The sequence below is a fragment of the Triticum dicoccoides genome, chromosome 5A, assembly GCF_002162155.2.
Source record: "Triticum dicoccoides isolate Atlit2015 ecotype Zavitan chromosome 5A, WEW_v2.0, whole genome shotgun sequence".
NCBI lineage: Eukaryota > Viridiplantae > Streptophyta > Magnoliopsida > Poales > Poaceae > Triticum > Triticum dicoccoides.
In genome coordinates this window covers 101,811,072-101,818,633 of record NC_041388.1, presented here as the reverse complement: position 1 = coordinate 101,818,633, position 7,562 = coordinate 101,811,072, and positions in this window count along the sequence as shown.

The following is a 7,562-nucleotide window of genomic DNA, read 5'->3' as shown; positions in this document are numbered from 1 at the left end:
TGTGGCATTTTTTTTAAAGCCCTTTATGTGGCGTCGCTCAGACGCCCGACTGTGGCATTTCTTTTAAAGCCCTTTATGTGGTGTCGCTCAGACGCCCGACTGTGGCATTTCTTTTAAAGCCCTTTATGTGGTGTCGCTCAGACGCCCGACTGTGGCATTTCTTTTAAAAGCCCTTTATGTGGTGTCACTCAGACGCCCGACTGCGGCATTTTATTCCCACTCTATTACTGCTTATTCATGTTGCATGAAAATAACCTGCTTGCATGCATAAAAGATGTTTTATTTATGACTGACGATATGATCATAGATTTTTTTTGTGCATGTTTACCAATTATATTATACCTGTGTTCTTAATGTTTGCGAGTACATTCAAAGTACTCACTGGCTTGTCCCTGGCTATTGTCTTGGCCAGATTTCTGCTTGGAGAGGAGCGTGACGATGACAGCCTCGAGACCTAAGCAACGGTGATAGCAGCCTCGCGAAGATAGGAGTTAACCTGGTCAGCTGTTCCTGTGGGAAATGGAGTCCCATAGACACTGATGTCTCACAAACCGCTTCCGCCATCGACCAATAGAAACCCAATTGTTGTACTCACAGGCCAGAATGGTCTTGTGCCACATATATTGTATTTTGCTTGGAATTTCTGTGTCAAGTTGGAGCCTCATCAGCTAACAGTAATCCTGGGGCTGATGAGCACGACGGTCTTTTTCTGGAATTTAAAACCCAGAAAAACCCGGTCGTGACAGGCTTGGTATCAGAGCCAGGCTGACCATTGGCTAATCCTATCTTAGCCGGGTCTATAAACTTAGGCAAACCAACCCACCAATCCATAACCAAACCCCAGCCAAGCTTCTCGTACAAGATAGCCACACAGTGACCCAACACCTTTTGGCAGTCGGTGCCCAACCTATCAACCTAACCTGTCACTCATGCGCCAGTGACCGGCCCCTAAATAGTCCTTTCTCGCAAGCGTGCAAAGGAAGACTCCGTCCCCTTTTCCCTATAAAAAGGGGCACGCTAGCCCAAACACAGCACAGCATAGCCTCTACCCCAAACCAAGCTACAATGCCTGGCCCTGTCGTGCACAATGAGACCACAGCAACCAACCTTGGAGGCTTTGTGACCATACTCGCAAACCTCACCCGTCGTGCCTATGCGTTACAAGAGCCCCCAGAATATGTTGTGTACCAAGGACCCATGAGCGGTGAGAACCGTCAATTTTGGGCCACTGTACACATCTACGGTAGGGGTCTAGAGCCCGAGCGCCCCTACAGGTTCACCGGAAGAACAACTTCCTTTGAGCTTCAAGCCATCCAACTAGCTGCTCGAGAGGCTATAGTTCATCTCCAGCACTTGTCGCCCAGAGTTAACTGTCGCTCGTTCCACTACTACCCTAGACGTGAAGGGTATGGTAGACCACCCCAAGTTGCCAACGGAGATCACGAGACGGATCCTGCGTTGTTGCACCTAGTGCGCTATGTAAGTGCACTAGAGGAACTGTGCGATCAAATCACTATTGATCTAATTGCAGCTCGTGGAGAACTGGTTCGTCGAGCCTCGGCGAGAGAAGAGAACGAGCCCAACGCCGACAACCTAGTCGTGCTGTTTGGACACCTGATCGAGTCCCTGAGGTCTGCGCCAGCCATCGGCCAAGGTGCTGCGATAACCCCAGAAGTACTTCGTCGCATATTGGGAGCACACTCCAACGGGATTGTGGCCAACAATCCCCGAGATGGTCCTCATCGCTACCCCAAGCCTGCAGCCCCTCAACCCACTCCAGCTAATTCCAATGACGAGACCCATGGAGGAGCCTCAAGGCATGCCCGCTTGGATATATACGAGGTAGACTGAGTCACCCGAGTCGTATCGAGCCCCAGTGTACCCTCGCTTTGTAATCGTGTGGCCTTATAATTAAATGCCGCCTGTTGTCATGCCTCTATTTTTTTAGTAACCTTGTCTGGATACGCCAGTATGCAGTATAAGATTTCTATTCCGGACACAGTTACCAAAAATCACCCCGTCAACCCATAGTAACACATCACTATAGTGAAATGTGAGAATCTGTGACTTGACCCCGACCCTTGGAACAGAGCTGAAAATTTTTCTTTACCATTCACCTCGGTAAAAAAGAGACCCAGCTCCGGTGCTATAAAAAGGCCACCGCGTGACCTTGCCAAGCACCTCTCACCTTGTGCACCACCCTCACAACCATTTCTTGCCATGCCGAGCCCTAGCATTTATCTGAGAACCCCAGATGCAACCCCAGGTAGTTTTGTCAAGATATTGCGGGATTTTACCTGCAGTACCATGGGCGCTACCCAGCCACCCCAGTACGAGCTGTTCAAATCAAGAATTACCCCTTCCACCTCAAGATATTGGGCAGCAGTACACATCCCTCCCGTAAACTCAAACCAAGATCCAACGGAGGTCTCCTTCGTGGGGAAATCTATGCCAACCCCACTTATGGCCATAGAAGCTGTTGCATACGAAGCGCTTGCTCGCCTTCGATTCGCGGTACCCTATGCCAGCGAACGAGGGTATTATTACTTCCCGAGCCGTGCAGCACCCGGGGGAATGACATCTTCTCCCGGTGGACGAATTCAAAGAGACCCCGTCCTGGCCAACCTTGTCAAGTACGTCATCGGTCAAGAGCGTTTAACCCAACGTGTGATGGGTTATCTCCAGAGCCTCGCAGATTTAAATCCTCAGATCGCCATCGGCAGAGCACTAAGGCCCGACCAGGAGAGGCACGTGCATCGACTGGTCAATCCACTTTCCCCGATAGAAGAGGAGTGTATCCCAATACCAGATACGTTTTCTAGGGACCCCGTCCAGTTGCCGTTTCCATTTTAGAACATCGCTGCGGTGTTCATTATTGCAACATTTATTTATGTGTGTGACTTATGCGTGATACCCTGAGTTTGTACGACGAGTCAATTATTTGGTTTCTACTAATGTGTGTAGTTTTTGTTGTGGTTTATACTCCTTTAAATTAACTGTTTTTCCCTCGCAAAATCCTGGAGTAAGATTTCTATTCCCTGAGTTACTACATCTACACTTTCTCATGGCGTGGATTTATTAATTTCACACAACACCACGGCAGCAGACTCACAACCATAATCATTCGAACGCTTACACTGTTTGCAAACTTTGCAACAGTGTTGCATCCAGCTAATCACCCCCTAACAAGAGTTAGCACCCTGCACACCTCACCTAGTCCTCGTGATCACCACCACCACGGAGAGCCAACACCCGAGCAGCAGCGTCGCGACGATCGTCGAGGATCATCGCGCACAAGAGCACGGAGAGCCCCAACAGTGTCGCCAGCCCTACGCATATTAGGATCGCAAACCAGTCTGGCATCGCCCCCGCCATTAGAGCCTAACCCGAGATTTTGTAAGCAGTAATGGAGGGAGAAGGAGGAGGAGAAGTGAGGCCAGGTGTGAGGAAGAAGAGAGAGGCACCCCGGCCGTTTTATAGCTCGAGCTCGGTGTACGGTGGGCGAAGTCCACCAACACCGCTCGTCGCCGATCGCCGGTGTTTGGAGACGAATCCGCGAGCAGTGCCGACAGCACGCTGGCCCGCGAGGTGAGTGCACGCTGCACCAGCAGCTAGCACGCCACGCACTACCGCGGTACGGCCTAGATGCCCTACGCGCTAGACGTCGCCGGTGGAGAAAGCGCAGGAAAGCGCACGGGAGAGAGGAAGAACAGAGAACCAGAGAGAGAAGAAGAGGCTGACAGTGGGCCCCGGGTCCACCTGTCGGCCAGAGAGAGCACTGTGCTCTCGGGTACGACCAGCGTACTTTTAAATTTGGAAGTTATTCTAAATTTATATCCTGCATAGAAATCTCACGATTTTGTCCCGAACCGTAGACTTTTCCACGCGGCACCAGTTTTCACACTTTGGGTTTTCACCACTTATTGCCCTCTCATTGTAGCCATATTTTTATTGCGTATAGTTTTTCTTAAAACAGCTTTGAACAAATCTCGAGGACGAGATTTTTCTTAAGGGGGGTAGTGTTGTGACACCCAAAATTTTTGGGCTTCTTTTATTAATTAAGATTTTGCCAGGAATTAAAACTTTTATTTTCTGGGCTCCCTTTTGACTTTTTGAACCATTTTCTCCCTTGTTATTATGGAGTTTTTCCTCAAAGTGCAAACCTTTCAAATATGTTATTGGAATTGTTTAACCTCTCAAGAAAAAACTTTTCTTTTATCAGTATAACTAATTACATAATTAAATTGCTTGATCTTTATTTTGTTGAAAAAAATGGTTTTTCAAGGTTATATGGCCATATTTGAACTACAACCATTTGATAAATTCACTTAAAATTCCAACCAAAATTTGGAGATGTTATGTGATGTTTTTAAATCACTTTTATGCAAAAATATATTTTATTCATGTTATATTTTGAGCTCTACACTCAATTTTTCTTCTCTGGTCCAGAGTGCAATTTGCACTACAACCCATTTAAATAATTCTTTCTAGCCTCCACCAAAATTATGGGATATTGGTAGTAGCATATGATTCAACTTTATGCAAAAACATAGTGCTGTTCTTTGAAAATTTTGAGTGAATCAACCTCATTTTCATTCTGGTCCAGCCTTGTGATTTCTACTGCAACCCTATTTAATTTTTCTCCAAAGATCTTGTGCTTTCTCTTACTTGTAGACAGCCCTACCAAACCTCTAAGTCCAGGAGCATGCACCCATTGGCATATTTTTGGTTCATGAAATAATGTCATTTATTTCCTGTCCAGAATTGAAGTTTTGCAAAACTTGCACTAACAAGTTTCTGCTTTTGGCAAACCAACCTTACCACCCTCTTATTCATCTAAAGAGACCCCAATCTGGATGTTTTGGCCACCCCACGAGATGCCTAGGTGCATGTGGCATTCTATCGAGCACCATGTAGGCATGACCAGTTTTGACATGAGTTTTGGCATTGCACTGTGAGCTTGCACCTTTGATCAAACTAACATGTCCATTAGGCTCCCAGTTTCCCCTAGCCTGGGTCTGTTAATTGCCAGCCTCACCCAAGCTCTGTAGCAGGCTCTGGCAATTCGTCGAGCATGTTTCGTGCGTGCTCTGGGCGCGCCCAGAGCGTGCGTTTGGCACGCACGTGCGCCCGAGCCGCCGCGTCCCGCCCCGCACTTACTCCAGTCCGTGACCGACCATAGCCAGCGCACCGTGTCCCCTTCTGCACCCCACGAATCCCGCAACCCTCGCCACTTCTCCGGCAAGCCAACAGCTAGCCACCACCGCCGCCCGACAGCTCCTGCGCTGGCCAGCGCCGCCCAAGCAACCTCCACTGCCAGCTCGCCCTTGGAGCAGTAGCCGCTCGTCCGCTAGCTCCTGCCGCCATCCCGAGCCTCGCCATGATGCCCTGCAGCTACAGAATGGTGGTCGCCGGAGAGCTTATCCACGGCCGCCGCGGAACCGCCTTGCCACGCCTATAAAAGGAGGCCCCGAACCCATTCAAGCACAGATGCAACCTTAGAATGCTCCCCTAGTTCTCCCGTGGCAGCCAATCGACCCGGGGGAGGTCTTCTTCCCCACCTCCGGCAACAACAGCCGCCGCCATGGCCCCAGCTCTTCCAGCACCACCAAGGCCTCTCCCTCTCCGTTCTCTCCACCAAGAACTCCCCCTTCCCTCCGTGAACCCATCCCCCTACTCGATTTTGATCGGGAACCACCGTAGCCCCAATCACACTCTGCTCCCGAAGCTCCCTCCGCCGCGAGACTCACCGCCGACGACCCCGTCCACCCCCGAGACCGTAACACCCACCGGCGGGACCGCCTCGACCCCCTGAGCCCGTGGATGGCTTCGGTTTCTCGAACGGAGCCGCCAATCGCCGGCGGCGATCGCCGGAGTTCCGCCTCCGCTCGGGACAGAGAAAGAGGAGGGAGAAGACTGGTCAAACCTGACTAGTGGGCCCCCTTGGACCCACTGTCAGTGACCCTGCGCCTATCCACGTGGGTTAAGTGAAGGCGTAATCCGCCAAGTACGTTTCCCCCGCTCCGAAAGCGTATTCCTCTCTGAAACGTTTTTCTTTTTCTGTCTTATTTAAATCAGTTTTTGACCAGAACTTTGACTGACTATATCTTTTTAAATATAATTCCAAATGAGTTGATTCTTTTTCCTACCTTCCTCAAATTTGGTCTAGTTTATTTTAAGATTTATTTGAAAATTTTCCAAACAACTTTTTTGTACTGTTTTTGAAATGTGTGTTAATTCAAATATATTTTTAAAATAGGATTTTGGAGAGAGAAGAAACTTTCAAAAGTTTTGGAGAGCACCTCACCCCTCCACAACTTAAAGGCAAGAATTCTGAACCCTGTTATAATGTTTTTGGTGTGTTATTTGACACGTTTATAACACCACCTTATTTCAGAGGACTTGTTATTTCATGTGACATGATCATTTGCATGGAAGTATATTAGTGATTTCCTTTCTGTTGGAAATGAATATAATTGTGATGGTAATCATCCTCATGTGCCTTGCATGCACGCCGAAAAGGAATCCGGGAAAGCCTCTGCCTTGGGTAGGAGTGAGCTTGTCGCCGGTCCCCGTCGGGACGGTTATGTCCGGTATGGCATGGTAAGGTACATTGAGTGGTGATTTCGTCGGTTGAAATATATTTGATATACATGTCATGCAGGGAACTTATAAACCTCCTGAGTCGACCATAGACCGAGTCTTGTTCCAGTAACCCCCATACTTGCTATGTACTTCCACTTGTCCCTGCCGCAGGTAGGGTATGGTTCAGTAAGTCGTCAACCCCTTTCAAGCACACACCGTACAGAGAGGCCATGGTGGAAGATATCGGTTGTAGCCGGTAGGCATGCCACCTGGTCCGGGGGCATGGGTGTTTCCGGTTGGGACCGAGAGGGGAGGCCACCCCTTAGAGCGCGCGATATAAATTTGATCCCATGCTACGCGAGGTTGTAGCCTCCCCACTTAGAGTTTTTCTTAACAAGTGTCGTGGGTGATTCCAGACACCGATGAGTTAAGCTGGTGTGTGCAAGTTAGGCGTGTTTTCTACTAAAAGACCGTAGACAGAATTAGTCCCGATGGACTAAAGGAATCCGTTACTCGTGGGTAAAGAGTACACCCTCTGCAGAGATTAAACCTATTCGAATAGCCGTGTCCATGGTTAAGGATTACAGTCTGGGATGGGTCAAGTGTTGGTCTTAGTGTCGGTCTTCGGAGGAGATATTGTTAAACCAAACTTGGATATCCACTGGTTACTTGTGAGGACCATGATTATTATTTTGTGATGGACTAACCTGTTGCATTATTTGTATTATTGAGTATTCCTGGGACGGTTCTACCTCCTGGATATTCATTGTGATTATTTATCTTGTAAGCCCTTTATGTGGTGTCGCTCAGACGCCCGACTGTGGCATTTCTTTTAAAGCCCTTTATGTGGTGTCGCTCAGACGCCCGACTGTGGCATTTCTTTTAAAGCCCTTAATGTGGTGTCGCTCAGACGCCCGACTGTGGCATTTCTTTTAGAGCCCTTTATGTGGCGTCGCTCAGACGCCCGACTGTGGCAT